The 18,627-nt window shown below is 44.2% G+C and overlaps 1 pseudogene; it reads right to left on the reverse strand.

Moving 5' to 3' along the window:
• The window catches only part of LOC146656671 (uncharacterized), a 128,640-nt pseudogene extending 116,908 nt beyond the window's left edge, over nucleotides 1-11,732 (reverse strand).
• Nucleotides 11,733-18,627: the final 6,895 nt, after the last annotated feature.

An 18,627-nucleotide genomic window follows, 5' to 3' on the forward strand; every position in this document is an offset into this window, starting at 1 on the left:
AGGCTACACCCTCTGCAGATCCGAAGCATTACAAGCATATCCCTATGTTATAATCCCGCTCGCTCCTCCCCTACTAAACCATCACTTTATCTATTTCAGTACTACATGCCTGCCCTATAGCTGCAAAAAAAATGTCTTCAGCCTAGCTGCCATGTCATACAAACTCTGAAGTGCACTCTGCCTAGTTTCACTTCCTGTCTACATCCTGTACCCTGCAACTCTGCACAAAACCTTTCATTCTGAACAGTTTCCTGTGTTGCTTAGCGATCTATGACCTCTCACCCACTTTACGACTTTTCTAATATACTGACCTAACTAAAACAATATAAACAGAAAATAAGCACTAAGAGTATATATTTTACCTTAACAATAGGCTGGTGTGGAAAATTACTGTAGTTATCACTCTAAGGTGTTGATGTAAACAAAATCATCCTGCTGTAACTAGGTTTCTGTAAGGCATAGTAAATTGATTTGTTGATCAACAATAAATTCATGTATTGCCAAGAACTTTGATCAGAGAGTCTTGATCAAATAATTGCTGCCACACCGCCCCCTCGCCCTGTGCTTCGAGGTTTCTGGTAGTTAGAATGTTGATTCGGGTGTTGATTCATTTGAACAAACATAATCATCCTGTTGTAACCAGGTTTCTCTAAGGCAGAGTAAATCAATTTGTTGATCAATTATTAAGTCATGTACTAACAGACTTGGAAGAGAGAGACCTAACGTTTAACGTTCCCAACTCCCCAAGACCCCAACTCCTTCATGACATGCATTTTTAATTTCTCTTTGCTATTTGGGCTGGTTGGGACCTGATGAATGTAAAAACAAAGATTTTTTTTTTTACCTGATTTTTGTTTCTTAGAAAAATGACATCCGCATATGAGGACGTTCACTTTAAATTTAGATATAACAGCGGCAGTATAAAGTCCTCGTAAGTGGATATCAGACCCTTGTATAGCAAAATTTAGTATTCTGGTCTAGACAACCCAAAATGTGATGTCCACATATGTGGGCGCAAGGTCCTAGGAGGTTGATAATCCACATTTCACTGTTTTACTCTTTGGTGCAGATGTGTATACTGTATTGTTCTTTCTTTGTGATTATTTATATTTACGTATTTTTTTTGCTGGTTTTTAGTTGTTTTTTTGTCTGTTAGGGAGCTGACACAGTCTCTATGGAGATAGGGTTTCGGGGTGTTAGGGAATAAATATATCTTCTTAAGTGCTTATTTTCGGTTTATATTGTTTTATGTAGGCCAGTATATTAACAAAGGCCAGCTTTCAGTCATAAAGTATGTGAAAGGTCATAGATTGCTAAGTGAGACAGGAAACTGTGCAGAATAGGACGCGTTGTGCAGATCTGCAAAGGAACAGGATGCAGACAGAAAGCGGAACTAGGTAGGGTGTAGCGCGGAAGTTGTTTTGATCGAAACTGTGTGTTTCGTATAACAGGCTATATTATACGCATCCGGCTTAATGCTTCAGATCTGCAAGTGGCTTAGAGTAAATGGTAAATGGTAAATGGACTGGTTCTTATATAGCGCTTTTATAGTCTGTCTGAGCACTCAAAGTTCTTTATACAACTAATTCATTCACCCAATCACACCCATTCACACAAGCACTTCTAAGCTTAAGTGCTAAGTATCTAACATTCATACACATTCACACTCCGATGTACACATTCACACTCTGACGCATCCATCGGAGTGGCTTATCAGCTCTGCCACCTGAGCTACAGCCCCCTGTGCACATCTCTCTTCCGGAAGATGATTGAATAAAATGAGTATAAATACTTTCATCAACTGTATTGCGTCCTCTCTGTCCAGTTAGGAGAATAGAAGAACAGGATTTGATAGGGTGTAATGGCAGGAGAGAAGCTGCAGAGAGGCGTGTAAGACTGTAACTCTGCTTCCTGGTCCCAATTCTGCATAGTCACATTTTGGGGGGTTTAATAAATTGGTCCATATTTCTAGAGAGATGCTCCATCCAAAGTGGGATGAATGCCGTCTCTCCTAACAAGACCAGGTTTCCTCCAGAAAGTTTCCCAATTATCAATGAAGCCCACATCGTTTTTGGACACCATTCAGACAGCCAGCAATTTAAGAAAAACATGCGGCGAAATGTCACTCCTGGTCTGATTGGGGAGGGGATCAGAGAAAACTAAAGAGTCCCACATTGCTTTGGTAACGTTACAAACCGATTCAATATTGATTGCATTGACCTACGATTTACGTAACTGGGTGTCATTAATGCCAATATGGATTATAATAATAATAATTATATATATATATATATATATATATATATATATATATATATATATATATATATATATATACATACATACATACAATGTTGCGAAGGTTACTTTTAAAATGTATTCCATTACAGATTACAGAATACATGCCCCAAAATGTATTCTGTAACGTATTCCGTTATGTTACTCGATGAGAGTAACGTATTCGGAATACTTTGGATTACTTAATATATTATCATGCTGTTTACAACTACGTGAATGTACTATTGCTGTGTGATTTATTACTGTTACTGAAGGTCCGCGGCTCCGAACCATAGTAAAGGGACCTCTGGCTAATACGTCGGGTTCGTGTCGGGCTCGTAGCTGAAAACTAGCTTTACTTTGTTGTCTGGGTCAACTTTGCTAGCGAGAGACAGAGAGAAGCATTGAAAGGCTGCTCCAACGGAACTTATTGTTTCGGAAGAAAACACGAAGACAGTGTACAGTCGAGTCTTAATAGCTTACTTAAAACTGGGCTCGTCAGGCACTCTTCTTGGCTGCAGTGGTTATTATTATATTTACATGCTTCCAGCTCCCGTTTTTGCTGGATGACAACTCCCTCCCTCGCTCACAGACATGAAACGTGTATGGCAGTCCATTCAAATTCAAATTCAAATTCAAATTTTTATTTGTCACGTACACAGTCATACACAGTACGATATGTAGTGAAATGCTTGGACAACTGCTCGTGACCTAAAGAAAACAAAAAAGGAAAAGGCTATGAATAAGATAGGAATTAAATATGAAAAATTAAAAAGGGTAAATTTAACTAGGAAGGAATAAAATATAAATTAAGGTTAAAAATGAAATAACTGTACAACACACTGGGAAAGAATAAGATAAAATATATAAATTAAATTGAAAATAAAATAACTGTACAACAAAATACACAATATAGAACTATATAAGAATGTATGAACAAAATACACAAGAAGTATAAATAAATATATACACAATAACAGCAGCAGTGATTTAAGTGATGAAGTGAAAACAATGTCCAGAATGTCCAGTGTGTGTGTAAGAACCATATGTGTGGGTCAGGACTGTGTGGTGGTGTGATTGTGATTGAGAGACCATATCGCCTGCTGGAAGAAGCTCCTCCTCAGTCTCTCTGTGTTGGTCTTCAGGGAGTGGAATCGCTTTCCTGACCTCAACAGAGAGAACAGTCTGTTGTTGGGATGGCTGAAGTCCTTCACCATCTTCCTGGCCTTGGTCCAGCACCGCCTGCTGTAGATTGAGTGCAGGTCAGGGAGCCTGGAGCGGATGGTGCGCTCAGCTGACCGCACAACCCTCTGTAGAGCTCGTCTGTCCTGCATGGTGCTGTTCCCGAACCAGGTTAAGATGTTTCCCGTCAGGATGCTCTCTATGGTGCACAAGTAAAAGTTCCTGAGCACCTTGGAGGGCAGTTGGAAGTCTCTCAAGCGTCTGAGGTGGTAGAGACGCTGACGGGCCTTTTTCACCACGGAGTTGATGTGACAGGACCATGACAGGTCCTGCGTGATGTGAACTCCGAGGTATTTGAAGCTGTCCACTCTCTCCACTGGGCACTCGTTGATGACGGGGGTCTGGTAGTTCCTCTCCTGCTTAGTGCTGAAGTCCACTATCAGCTCCTTTGTCTTACTGACGTTTAGAAGGAGGTTGTTCCTCTGGCACCAGTTCTCCAGATTCCTAATCTCCTTCAGGTAGGCCGTCTCGTTGTTATCAGAGATCAGGCCCACCACGACGGTGTCGTCAGCAAACTTGATGATGGTGGTGGAGCTGGTAGTGGCCACGCAGTCATATGTGTACAGAGAGTACAGCAGGGGGATCAGAACACACCCCTGGGGGGCTCCAGTGCTGAGAGTGGTGGAGGCTGAGACATGTCCGCCCATCCTTACTGCCTGTGGTCTGCCAGTTAGGAAGTTGGAGATCCACTGACACATAGATGAGCTGAGTCCCAGATGCTCCAGCTTGGTGGTGAGTGTGGAGGGAATTATGGTGTTAAATGCAGAGCTGTAGTCTATGAAGAGCATTTTAACATAATTCCCCCTTCTAGTGTCCAAGTGAGTGAGTGATGTGTGGAGGAGATGAGAGATGGCATCGTCTGTGGAACGATTTGGACGGTAAGCGAACTGTAGTGGGTCCAGTGTGTCTGGTAGTGAAGAAATGATGAAGTCTCTGACCAGGCGTTCAAAGCACTTCATCACTACTGAGGTGAGGGCTACAGGGCGATAGTCATTGAGAGAAGCAGGGTGGGGTTTCTTCGGGACACGAACAATGATGGACTCTTTGAAGCATGTGGGGATGACCGACTGAGATAAAGAGATGTTGAATATCTCAGTGAACACAGGAGCTAGCTGGTATGCGCAGTCTCTTAGGATACGACCTGGGATGCCGTCTGGTCCTGCTGCTTTCCTGGTGTTCACTCTCTTGAAGGCTCTCCTTACTTCATGCTCGGAGATGACGAGCACGTTTCCGGTGCTGGCAGTATCTTCCTGTCTGCAGCCGTTAGCGCCGCTAGCATTAGCATCGTTGGAGTCCTTAGCTGCAGCCTCGAAGCGAGCATAGAAAGTGTTCAGCTCGTCTGCCAGAGACACGGCCGCGTTCGTCATACCGGTTGTTGGTGCTTTATAGTCCGTTATTGTCCTTAGTCCCCGCCACAGGCTCACTCTGTTGGAGTTGTGACTCTAGTTTCCTCCCATAGTGCTGCTTCGCCTCTTTTACCGCCCTCCGCACATTATATGACGCGGCTTTGTACGGGTCCATGTCCCCCGTCGTGAGTCCCGTGTTGTAGGCAGCGGTGCGGGATCTCAGAGCGTCGCGGATGGTTTTATCCACCCACGGCTTCTGGTTGGGAAACGTTGTGATAGTCTTTGTCTCCACGGTATCATCCGCTAGTTTCCCGATGAATCCCACATCCGCTTCCGTAAACACGTTGACATCATCATCGGAGCTGTTTCTGAACATGCCCCAGTCTGCGTCATCGAGTGCGTCCTGTAACGCGGCCACTGATTGATCCGTCCAGCGCGCGACCTTCCTCTGAACCGGAACTTCCTGTTTCAGCCTTTGTTTATATTTTGGCATGAGGAAGATGGCGGCGTGATCAGATTTGCCAAACGGAGGGCGGGATTGTGCCTTGTAGCCATCCTTGACCGTAGTGTAGCAGTGGTCCAGTGTTCTTTCACCTCTGGTGGGGCAGGTGATGTGTTGATAAAAGTTCGGCGCTGCGCGTTTGAGGTTGGCGCTATTAAAGTCCCCCGTCACAATAAGCGCAGCGTCCCGGTGTTGTGTCTGGTGCTGTGTGAGTGCCTCATGCAGCTCGCATAAGGCGGTGACCGTGTCCGCTTGTGGTGGAATATAAACGGCACTTATAATGACCGATGTAAATTCCTGAGGTAGATAAAAAGGACGACACATGATGGACAGTAGTTCCAGATTTGGTGTGCAGGAGCGTGTGAGAGGAACAACGTTCGCACTGTTGCACCAGTTGTTGTTCACCATTAAACACACGCCGCCTCCCCTTGACTTCCCCGAGTCCCGTGTCCTGTCCATGCGGTGAACCGAGAAGAACTCGGCCGGCTGGATGGCGTGGTCCGGCACCGCTGGGTTCAGCCATGTCTCGGTGAAGCAGAGGAGATTGCAGTCCCGAATGTCTCTCTGGAACTTTATCCTGGCCCTGAGGTCATCAAGCTTGTTCTCCAGTGACTGGACGTTGGCGAGCAGGATGCTAGGCAGAGGTGTGCGGTGTGCACGAGCTCTCAGTCTGTTCCTGACGCGGGCTCGCTTCCCTCTAGGCCGCCACTTCCCTTTGTTCTCCCTGCAGCACGGGCTACACTGCCTATGATGCTACATTCTTTAGAGCTATACCTGTAGCATTCTGCCTATTAGCTTAGCACAACAACAACAACAACAAAAAGGCGCTCTCTCACCCAGGAAACACGCAGAGAGAGAGCGTCACCATTTAACCATGGCAACCGTAACGCTGCCGCCTGGAAAAACAGAACGTAGCTGTTAAACAAAACCCGCCACAATATGAAACAGGAAAATACCACCGTGTAATCCATTTATTTCAACAAAGTAACTGTATTCTAAATACCACCTTTTTAAACGGTAACTGTAACAGAATACAGTTACTCATATTTTGTATTTTAAATACGTAATGTGGTACATGTACATGTACATGTATTTCGTTACTCCCCAACACTGTATATATATATATATATATATATATATATATATGCAGCTGGATAGCGTAGTGGTTAAACTACACGCCTTTGGAACAGAGGATCGCAAGTTCGATTCCTGCCTGGGGCGTCTGTATCCAGTAAGGGTCCTAAGGCTAGACCCCCTATGCTAAGCAAGCCTACCGCAGACATGAGCGAGACAGATAAATATGAAGGCATGCCGGCTCGGACGTCGCCCGGATCAACAAGGTCCGCGTCAGGTGTTGAGGAACCAGGGCACCCTGACGAAAAGTGGGCTACTGGAACAAGAAGGCATCGGTGGGCAAGGGACGAAAACAGGGCGTTGTTGGAATGCTACTACGCAAGTAACCCCGGCGGAAGGGGCTACATGAATAGGATGAGGGACCTATGGATTCTTCGATACCCAACATCCACAATGACGGCGAAACAACTAGTAGCTCAGTGTTCCAACATTCGAAAGAAGGGACTGCTCTCACAGCTAGAGATTGACGAGGTACAACACAAATGCTACGGCAAGGAGGAGTCAGGACGCCAGGTCAGGGGGGAGATATCATCACCCCCACCCGAGATTGGGTACATAGCCCCAAGTGCGATAGAAGAAGGATCGTTGAGTGCGAGAGGAACTGACCTGAAAAATAGGATCATGGCCAAGCTTGAAACCTGGATCCCCCGTAGCCGGTTACCAAGATTACGTGAAGTACCCTCAGAAGGTCTGCTAGATGATGTTAATGCAGCACTACGGGCAATACCTACAACCACGATTACCGACACTAACAAGCTGATCTACAATACGGCAGCAGTGATCAGTGAGATGCTTGGCTACAAGTTGAACAGCCACAAGGGGCAGTACCCTCCATGGAGAAGGAGGCTAGAGGGCAAGATCAAAGTAGCACGGAGGGAGGTTAGCCAACTAACAGAGTTGCAGAAAGGTGCGACAAATAAGGTGCCTAAGAAATACAGCAAGCTGTCCATACCTGAGGCCTTGGAAACTGCCAAGCAAAGACTCACAGCCTTGGCCAGCCGCTTGAGGAGGTACACCAGAGAGATAGAAGGCAGGAGAATAAACCAGCTGTTCTCCACAGAACCAGCAAAGGTGTACTCTCAGTGGCAAGGGAACAATAAGAGAACAGCACCACCAAGGCTGGAGACGGAGCAATACTGGAAGAGCATATGGGAGAAGGACGCAACCCATAACGGCAATGCTCAGTGGCTAGTGGATCTGAGGGCAGACCACAGCGACCTCCCTGAACAGGGTCCAGTAACCATCACAGTGGCAGATATCCAAGAAAGGGTCTCCAGTATGAAGAGTTGGACAGCACCAGGGCCCGACATGGTTCACGCCTACTGGCTGAAGAAGCTGACTGCACTCCACGAGCGTCTGGCAGCACAAATGAACCAGCTGCTAGTTAACGAGAGACACCCGGAATGGCTAACCGAAGGCCGGACGGTCCTGATCCCCAAGGACCCCAAGAAGGGACCGGTCCCCTCCAACTACCGACCAATAACCTGCCTCAGTACTACATGGAAGCTCCTGTCAGGCATCATATCGGCTAAGATGAACAGGCACATGGGTCAATACATGAGCGGGACACAGAAAGGAATTGGCAAGAATACCAGAGGTGCAAAACACCAGCTACTGGTAGACAGAACAATCAGCCGAGACTGCAAGACCAGACTGACCAACCTGTGCACTGCCTGGATTGATTACAAGAAGGCCTATGACTCAATGCCCCACAGCTGGATACTGGAATGCCTAGAATTGTACAAGATCAATGGGACCCTAAGAGCCTTCATCAGGAACTCAATGGGGATGTGGCGTACAACACTAGAGGCCAACTCCAAGCCCATAGCACAAGTTACCATCAAGTGCGGGATCTACCAAGGAGATGCTCTGTCCCCACTGCTGTTCTGCATAGGCCTGAACCCCCTCAGTGAGATCATTAACAAGACTGGCTACGGATACCGACTATGGAACGGAGCAGTTGTCAGCCACCTCCTGTACATGGATGACATCAAGCTGTATGCCAAGAGTGAACGAGACATCGATTCACTGATCCACACTACCAGGCTATACAGCAATGACATTGGAATGTCGTTCGGACTGGAAAAGTGTAGTCGGATGGTAACAAAGAGAGGGAAGGTAGTCAGAACTGAGGGGATTGAACTACCAGAAGGCAACATTGCAGACATAGAGGACAGTTACAAGTACCTGGGGATCCCGCAGGCAAATGGGAACCATGAAGAGGCCGCTAGAAAGGCTGCAACCACCAAGTACCTGCAGAGGGTCAGGCAAGTCCTGAGGAGTCAGCTGAATGGTAAGAACAAGATCCGGGCCATCAACACATACGCCCTGCCCGTGATCAGGTACCCTGCTGGGGTAATAGGCTGGCCAAAGGAGGAGATAGAAGCCACTGACATAAAGACAAGAAAGCTCCTGACCATGCATGGAGGGTTTCACCCCAAGTCCAGCACCCTGAGGCTGTACGCTAAGCGGAAGGAAGGGGGCCGGGGACTGGTGAGTGTCAGCACCACAGTCCAGGATGAGACAAGGAACATCCAAGAATACATTGGGAAGATGGCCCCAACTGACCGAGTGCTCAGTGAATACCTCAGGCAGCAGAAACCCAAGAAAGAGGAGGGAGACGAGGAACCATCATGGAAGGACAGGCCCCTGCACGGTATGTACCACCGGCAGATAGAGGAGGTGGCTGATATCCAGAAATCCTACCAGTGGCTGGACAAAGCTGGACTGAAAGACAGCACAGAGGCACTAATCATGGCAGCACAAGAACAAGCTCTGAGTACAAGATCCATAGAGGCTGGGGTCTATCACACCAGGCAAGACCCCAGGTGCAGGCTGTGTAAAGATGCCCCAGAGACAATCCAGCACATAACAGCAGGGTGCAAGATGCTAGCAGGCAAGGCATACATGGAACGCCATAACCAAGTGGCCGGCATAGTGTACAGGAACATCTGTGCCGAGTATAACCTAGAAGTCCCGAGGTCAAAATGGGAGATGCCCCCAAGGGTGGTGGAGAATGACCGAGCTAAGATCCTGTGGGACTTCCAGATACAGACGGACAAAATGGTGGTGGCTAACCAACCGGACATAGTGGTGGTAGACAAACAGAAGAAGACGGCCGTAGTGATCGATGTAGCGGTTCCGAATGACAGCAATATCAGGAAGAAGGAACACGAGAAGCTGGAGAAATACCAAGGGCTCAGAGAAGAGCTCGAGAGGATGTGGAGGGTGAAGGTAACGGTGGTCCCCGTGGTAATCGGAGCACTAGGTGCGGTGACTCCCAAGCTAGGCGAGTGGCTCCAGCAGATCCCGGGAATAACATCGGAGATCTCTGTCCAGAAGAGCGCAGTCCTGGGAACAGCTAAGATACTGCGCAGGACCCTCAAGCTCCCAGGCCTCTGGTAGAGGACCCGAGCTTGAAGGATAAACCGCCCGCAGGGGCGTGCTGGGTGTTTTATATATATATATATATATATATATATATAATTATAATTTTACTGAATTTACGTTTACCCTTAGCAAGCAGTTTTCCCTCAATTTCCCCTGCACTGGCCCCTGGAAGACAATTGACAAGCTAAGCTAGTGTAGCGAAGCAGTAAAGACAGAGTGAGTGAATACTTTGGCTATAAACTTTTTCTATAAATTATGGAGTGAGTGCACAGAGAGTGTGCTTTGGATGAACCATGTGGAGATTACACTATTAAAGAAGAAGTTATCTAGAGGTTTTTAATTACATTGCTATGCAGAAAAGCTACACAAAAACAGCAGTGTCTGGGAACAGGAAGTGATACTCTTCCACAGAGAGAACAAACACCAAGATCATGATCAAAGATGTGATATTTGCTTTGAGAGTATTGATAAATTATAGAGAAAGTCAAAAGTTGCTTGACTGTGTATTTGTTGATCAGAAAAAGCAGATGACAGGGTGCTGAGAGAGTAACTGTGATATTGCATGAGGTAATCAGGAGTGTCCGAGAATTATGTGAGGGTGGTCCAGGACATTTTTGAGGACAGAGAGACAGTGGTGAGGTGTGTGGTGACAGATGGATTCAAGGTGGGGTATGGTTCAGATGAAGTACATGTAAACACAAGAAAAAGTTGAAAAGAACATTTTAAATAGCTGTGATGTTAAAGTGTGTTTGTGTGAACACTGAAACTACTGTGAACTCGTCTGTGAACTCATCTAACAAGTTTCACCAGGAAATAAGTGAGCTACCATGTATGGACTGCATTTGCTTTCTGTTTCTTGCTATGAGGAAACATAGCCTATTATTCCTGATATGAAATGACTAATTTGGATGCCTCACATGGGTTTAAGCATGAAACCGAGTGTTGAAAGGACTGTGAGACATCAAACAAGAACAAAAATGTCTTCAAGGATATCCTCATTCTTCTCTGGCATCTTTTGAGCCCTCAGACAATGTTTTTCATACCAAAGTAAAAGAGAAGATATTTATCGGGGGTGGGGTGTTGTGCTTTACTAAAACAACAAGGTGTATTATATTTCTTCCTTTGGTAACTGTCTGTCTCTGTTGTTGTGCTGGTTCTCTCAAGGCACTCTGGCTTCCCTCCCATTGGTTGCAGGCAAGTAGACAGCTACTTATATAATGCCTTTATAATCAATTTGAGCATTCAAAGTGCTTTCTACTATGAGTTTTGTTCAGCCAGTCACACATAAACATAAGGCACTCTTATTTGACATTGAAACAAACTCACACTCCAATGGATGCACTGAAGGAATTTGGGTTCAGTATCAGTTTCTTACCCAAGGGAACTTTAGCCTATAGCTCTACCTCTTGTCTCGGGCTTCACTTGTCTCAGAGCAGAATGGCCAATTATCAGAGTTTGATCCCTGGCGGGTGTGTCGCTGAGTGGGGCAAAACGGTTTGACACATGATCAGGTTGGTGGTGTACCTTGGGCTTCTGTTTAAGACTATGCTTCCGTTTCACCATCACCCAGCCAGCCTCTTTCCCCGGCTGTTCGGAGACTGCTGAGGGAGAGCTAGTGGGGCCTACGCTACTTTCAGCTGCACCAGCTACGGGGCCTGGCTAGCTATGGTATTTTCAAGGATGCGAAGCCAAGTCTCCAATTCAGTAATCCTGGCCCCCAGAGCTGCAAATAGGCTACATTTATTACAAGTATCACTACTGCTATAGCGGGCTGAGGAGTATCTAAACATCTGACACACTGAGCAGGAAAGTGCAGGAGGGACAGGTCAAGAGGCCATACTGCTAGCAGCATGGGCTCAGTTACAAGCTAAGTTAGTCTAGCGAAACAGTAAAGACAGAGTAAATGTTTACTTTGGCTATAAATTAGGGAGTGACTACACAGAGAGTGTACTTCGGATGAAGCACATGGAGATTACACTATGAAATAAGAAGTTATCTAGAGGTTTTTCAATTATATTGCTACTGCAGAAAAGCTACACAAAAACACCACTGTGTGTTGGAACAGGAAGTGATACTCTTCCACAGAGAGAGCGAACACTAAGATAATAATCAAAGATGTGATATTTGCTTTCAGAATATTGATAAAGTATAGAGAAGGTCAGAAGTGTTTGTGGATCAGAAAACGCAGATGATAGGATGCTGAGAGAGTAACTGTGGTATTGCACGAGGTATTTAGGAGTGGCCGAGAATTATGTGAGGGTGGTCCAGGACATGTATGAGGACAGAGAGACAGTGGTGAGGTGTGTGGTGACAGATGGGTTCAAGGTGGGGTGGGATTCAAATGCACTACATCGAAAAACACTTGGAAAAAAATGAAAAGAACATTTTAAATAGCTGTGATGTTAAAGTGTGTTTGTGTGAACACTGAAGCTACTGTGAGTTCACTGAATGCTTCAAATGTACCAAGAACTCATCTAACAAGTTTCACCAGGAAATAAGTGAGCTACTATGTATAAACTGCATTCACTTTCTGTCTCTTGCTATGAGGAAACTTTGCCTGTTATTCACGGAATGAAACGACTACATTTGGATGCCTCACATGGGTTTAAGCATGAAACCAAGTGTTGAAAGGAACAAAAATATCTTCAAGGATATCCTCATTCTTCTCTGGCATCTTTTGAGCCCTCAGACAATGTTTTTCATACCAAAGTAAAAGAGAAGATATTTATCGGGGGTGGGGTGTTGTGCTTTACTAAAACAACAAGGTGTATTATATTTCCTCCTTTGGTAACTGTCTGTCTCTGTTCTTGTGCTGGTTATCTCAAGGCACTCTGGCTTCCCTCCCATTGGTTGCAGGCATGTAGACAGCTAATTATATAATGCCTTTATAATCGGTTTGAGCATTCAAAATGCTTTCTACTATGAATTTTGTTCAGCCAGTCACACATAATCATAAGGCACTCTTATTTGACATTGAAACAAACTCACACTCCAATGGATGCACTGAAGCAACTTGGGTTCAGTGTCAGTTTCTTACCCAAGGGTACTTTAACCTATAGCTCTCCCTCTTGTCTCTAGATCTTCTCGAACTATAAAGAAAAAGAAAATATTGAAATTAAGTGAATGTCTCTAGTTAAAAAAACAAAAAAACAAAAACAAAATCATGCTGTGATATTATAGTACATAGTATATCAGAAATCTGTTCACTATTTTTATTACAAATTATATCAGTAAGGAAGCTGACTAAATATTAACTGATAATTTATGGCAAAGGGGTGGGATTAAATAAGTGTTTACTTTTTCCCACTCCCTTTCAACATGTAAATTAATCAGAACGTTTTTTTGTATGTATTTTGTATAGTATTTTTTCTCTCTCTTATTTTCTTTTTTAAATGTACCTGTATATTGTTCACATGTTTGAAATAAATTACCAAACTCAAACTCAACTCAAAAACTTGTCTCAGAAAAGAATGGCCAATTATCAGAGTTTGAGTTTCCCTGGCAGGTGTGTCGCAGAGTGGTTGACACGTGATCAGGTTGGTGGTGTAACTGGGGATTCTGTTTAAGACTATGCTTCCTTGTCACCTACACACTTATGTAGGTGGAGGCTGTATCACAGTTGTCTTGGGACTAGGAGCACAGAGACTCAGAGGAGAATGCTCAGAAGAAATGGTCTTTGTGTCTTCAAACTGATGGTTGACAAGTCCAGGCTCAAAAGGAGCAGAAGGAAAACTGGTTTTTCTGTGACTGCTGATTTCTTTGTTTTTTTTTGGACAAAAAGACAGTCTCTGGTTTGACAGTGTTATTAAGTGTTAATGGTGATGATCGTATGGTCACGTTTAGGCTGAGAAATCACAGAGCTGTCATGCTGAGGAGTTTCTCTGGAAAGTAAAATGGTATTACTCACAATGGGTTTAATACCAGGGGCCGCAGCCACAGCTGATGTGGGTTGGGAAACAGTCTCAAGCAGAGGATAAAGTTGAGTTGTTGTGGAGGAAATCCAAGATCAGCGGATAGAGTGAGTGCAACAGCCAGGGGAGGCTGTCACTTCAGTCAATCAGTCACTTCAGCCAATCAGCCACGGTGTGCCAATTTTCCCGCCCAGAGCTCTCCAGCCGCTACTAACACAAAACATCCACAGCATGAATTAAATCCTCCTGAAGCTCCTCAGAGGGGCCAAGTGCTGCTGGGCCCATTGTGTAGTCGCAGTCTTCTGCAATGTACTGTGTGCGGCAGGCAGGAATGGTGGACTCCACCAGTGCAGATTCCAGTAGGTAAAAGTGCACTCAAAACAGCTTTATTGCCGAACATCAAAAGTAACCAAACTGAAAATACAAATAAACTACACAGGCAGGCAGGCTACTGACCTAACACACAGTATAGAATGTGGGAAATCGCACAGGGTGAACAAAGGGCTTAAATACACAGAGGGAGCAATCAGAGAATGGGAGACAGGAGGGTAATACAGCTTGGACAAATCAGGCCTAGCAAGACAAGAGAAGCAAAACCAGACACACTGCACACAGGACAAAATAAGACAGCAAACACACAGACTGAACTCAAGACACGTAATCTTAACTCTAAAAACTGGAAGAATAAACAGAGACAAGACTCACAAAACACAAGACACTAAGGGAGGTGAAAAGAATTACTAATAGCAGGGAATAAACAACCTAACATAAACCACTCAGAGAACCTAAACTTCAAATACTCATTTAACCCATAGATAGAGAAAACTAGAACATAATGAAATGAACAAAATCAAAGAACCAAAACACACAAGACTTGGTCAAAGACCAAGGCACCCTAACATTAACTCTTTGGTGCAGATGTGGATACTGTATGGTTCTTTCATTGTGACTTTTTATGTTTAAGTCATTTTTTCCTAGTTTTAAGTTTGTGTTTTGTCTTTTTGGGAGCTGACATAGTCTCTAAAGGGATGGGGTTTTGGAGGGAGCAAATCGACTGTGTTACCTAAGCATGGGGAGATTTACCACAGTAAGTGAGTAGTGTTAAAATCCCAATTCTTTGATCTTCGGGCTGAATGAAGAGCGCCAGAGCAACTGTTTAATGCTCAATCAACAATCTCTTTATTCCATACAAACTCTTTGGGCAAAACAATCGTCCGGACGGGAGATGTGCACAAGGAGGGCATCTTGCAGAACTCAAAGTGTCTGACAATTACACACACTTTTATAACCTCAACCCTCACCCAAAATCATAAAACCTAAACATTCACATTCTTTCTCTCCCTCTCAGTGAGCTTCAGTTACGACCTTGGCCTTTTTTCTCTGATTAGGGAGAACAAAACATACTGCACAGGAAGCCATGATTCTATGCAAAAATATTTCTTTATAAATCAGCAGTATAAAGCATCATAAAACAGTGTAATATTCCACAATGTACATGGGGATTTTCACAGCTCAGCATCCAACAGCAAAATCTGCTGGGGCAGTCCCAGCAGCACACATTTACACACAGATATCAACAACCTTTGACTCTCAAACTAGGTGCCTGATGATCCCTCTCTATCTCCTGCCTCCCTATTCGTGTCCTTGCTGCCCACTTCTTCGCACACTATGTTCTCCTTGCTTTGGCTTACCAAGTCCTTATCCCACTAACGGCAGGTACTATGGTTAACACAACTAAATCCCTAATGCTCTAATAATATATTCTGACAGTAGACAATCTGGCAGAGAGTGGAGGCTCAAGCTAGTCCTTGAAGCTGCTCCTTGGTGCCAGTGAAGAAGAACAGGTGGCTTTAATGAGATGCAAGGACCTGACCCCAGCCAGAGAGAGGAGCCCAAACGAAGCTGAATACAGAGAAAGCACTCCAACCAGGACAATATTACAGCCTGGTCGTCAGTATGACTCAGTTGATGTATTTAAACTATCCTTATCATCCTGCTGTAACCAGGTTTCTGTAATGCTACTAAATCAATTTGTTAGTACATTAAATGATAATTGATCAACAGAGTCTGAAATAAATCACCTTGTGTGTCTGTTTCAGTGAATGTTGCTCCTGTGGAACTCCCTCTCCATTTTGCATTGATCTGCACAGTTCGTGTGATCAATACATTTTCCATCTTTTAAACTAGTGTCAAACTTTTACTTCCAGACGCATGACCTTTTATCACAACCCAGCAGACCGAATACAGACTGCCATTTCAAAGCAGGGTGCTGTGCTTGGTGTGCACGAGCAGATGCTGCAATATCTTGACCAGCAGTGCCAAGCCATTAGTGTAACTCAAGATAACATGTTTTCTATGATTAAGGAGATTCGCTTCAGCATAATTCCTGCCTCCTCGCCAACACCATCCGTTACTCCCCCTGCTCTATTTTTCTTTCACCAATGACGCAAATAAGCTTTCTTACATTCTAAACTTACTGCGGGGAATGAGCTTTATTTCAACCCATTGCAGTGTGGAAAATATATTATTAGATAATAGGGCTTTTATTAATAACATGTTAATCTAGAAGCTATTGAACACACAGGGCCTTAGAAAAAGCATTCTGCTTGTAACTTGTAAGACATATCTGCTTAGCTACAGTTAAGTACAGGATGTGCTCCGGATGTGCCCCAGACGGGTACGAAGAGAATAGAACGACAGGAAATGTCTGCAGTCTAAGACGACTGAAAATAGTTCTTTAAGACATACTGATAGAGGAAGTGTCTAAAGGTCACTAACTGTACTAGACGTATAATATGATATGATATGTTTTTTTGCTTACGCATGAAGAGGCTGAACCTGATTTACAAAAACAGTCTGATTTGTTTTTTTAGTTGAGATTTATGCAGACGGTGACGTTGTGTACTTCTCCCACATGTGTGTTTAATAAATCATTTTTTGACTCTACTTGGCTGGTGTATTGGTGGTTTTGTTCTCAACCCCACATCAAAGAATCAGAACAGTTTTGGTGCCGTGACTCTGGATGTGGTGTGGTTGAGGAGGTTTGACGGAGGAATCCAGACTCAGGTGGTGATTAAGTGGACGGACAGCATTCGGCAGATCAACCCAGTTGGACCGGGCCCACTGAAATAAGAAGTAAGCACAGCCTGTTGATACATTATCCAAAGTGTGCTGATTGGAAAAGCTAAGACTAAATTATAAAGGCCACTCGAAAAGATCTCTGGTAAATGTTCCATCCAATAATGAGTGAGTAAGTGTGTTGCAGAAGTTGTTTTAAGTGCCTGTTGCAAAGTTGTCTTGATGTGTTGCCGTGGAAGTATAATAAATTGCAGTTTTTGTATCACTTGTATCACTTTTGTATGCTTACTCAGCATATATTGCAGAAGCTGGGTCTTCCCTCTGAAAGGCACAAGTTGTTAATCCACTGTAACACAATCACTGAGGATGAATTTCTGTCTGCAGTTGACCAGGAACAGGCCCCATATGTAGCGGAAAGCTGGTTTGTTTTCAGTCGGTAGGTTCTGGTCCTCTTGTCATCAAAGTGCAAGAAACGGCAAATATCTTTAAATATTTGAATTGACATTGTGGCCTTGTACAATGGGTTATGCAGAGGACTCCCAAAAACCACACCGACTGGTACATCCCAGTTCTTCTCACTTCCTGCAACAATGGTCAATCAAATGAAGGCCATGAGCTTATGTTTGATTACATTTTTCCACTCTTTTCCCCTGTCTGTGACTACTCTTTGTGCCTCCATTTTTGTCCATGTCAGCACCTCTTCTATTATATTATCAGACTTTAACATCTTCCATGCATCTATTGGGGAGACAGTACTAAACCCAGGGGCAAGCCCTGGCAGACTATTCAGAATATTGTGGCTAGAGCAGTAAGAGGGGCTCATTCTGTTAGACACAATGTCCATTTCCTCTTCAAAGTACTCATCAGAGGACTCCTCTGTATCTGACTGGCCTTGTTCAGTGGGGGGGACAAAAGTCTGGGTCCTCTATATCGGAGATGTCAGATTCTGAGTCAATGCATCCAATGGGCTCTTCATCCCATCTGTCCTGTATCATTTGTAGGGCCAAAGGGATCCTAGCTGGCCTCATAGCAGCCATGTTACTTTAGATATTAAAAAAAACAAACAAAAAAAAAAAATACCAGAAAGGACAATGTTTGAAATACACAGAAAACCATCATGTATGTTACTGTGTAAAAATGAATTCCTGACCGATCAGAAGTGTAAGTGGGACAGTCAGAGTTGCTAAGAATGTGAGTTAACTGATGTCTAAACTGTGCTGAGGAAATGTGGTGATTGTCTTTAACAATTGTGAGAAGAAACTGTTTAAGCTAAGTCAAAGATTGCAATGTGAGGAGTTCTGTTATTAGTTCTAGATAATTGTGTTGGTTATTTGAAGAATTTAGTTGCCAGTACATCACTGTGTGCACGTTGTGGTGACATGTGGTCTTAAATGTGCCGAGGGATTTGCCTGAGAGGTTTGTTGTGAAAAAGAAAAGACTGTTGATTTTTGTGCTAATTGTATGAATGAGAAGAATCAGCTGTGTGTGATTTGTTTTGACTTTCTTAGGCAGTGTGAAAAACGGCTGTGTGTGGTTTATTTTTATCTTCTCATACAGCGTGAAGAAACAGTTGTGCATGTGTGGTTTATTTTCATTTTTAATCTTTTTAGTAAGTTGATGTACAGGGTGGGCCATTTATATGGATACACCATAATAACATGGGAATGGTTGGTTATATTAAAGTCCTGTTTGTGGCACATTAGTATATGTGAGGGGGCAAACTTCTCAAGATGGGTGGTGACCATGG

The sequence above is a fragment of the Rhamphochromis longiceps genome, linkage group LG12 (assembly GCF_057381845.1).
Source record: "Rhamphochromis longiceps isolate RC_006_pf linkage group LG12, R_longiceps_female_GT1.1, whole genome shotgun sequence".
Taxonomy (NCBI): domain Eukaryota; kingdom Metazoa; phylum Chordata; class Actinopteri; order Cichliformes; family Cichlidae; genus Rhamphochromis; species Rhamphochromis longiceps.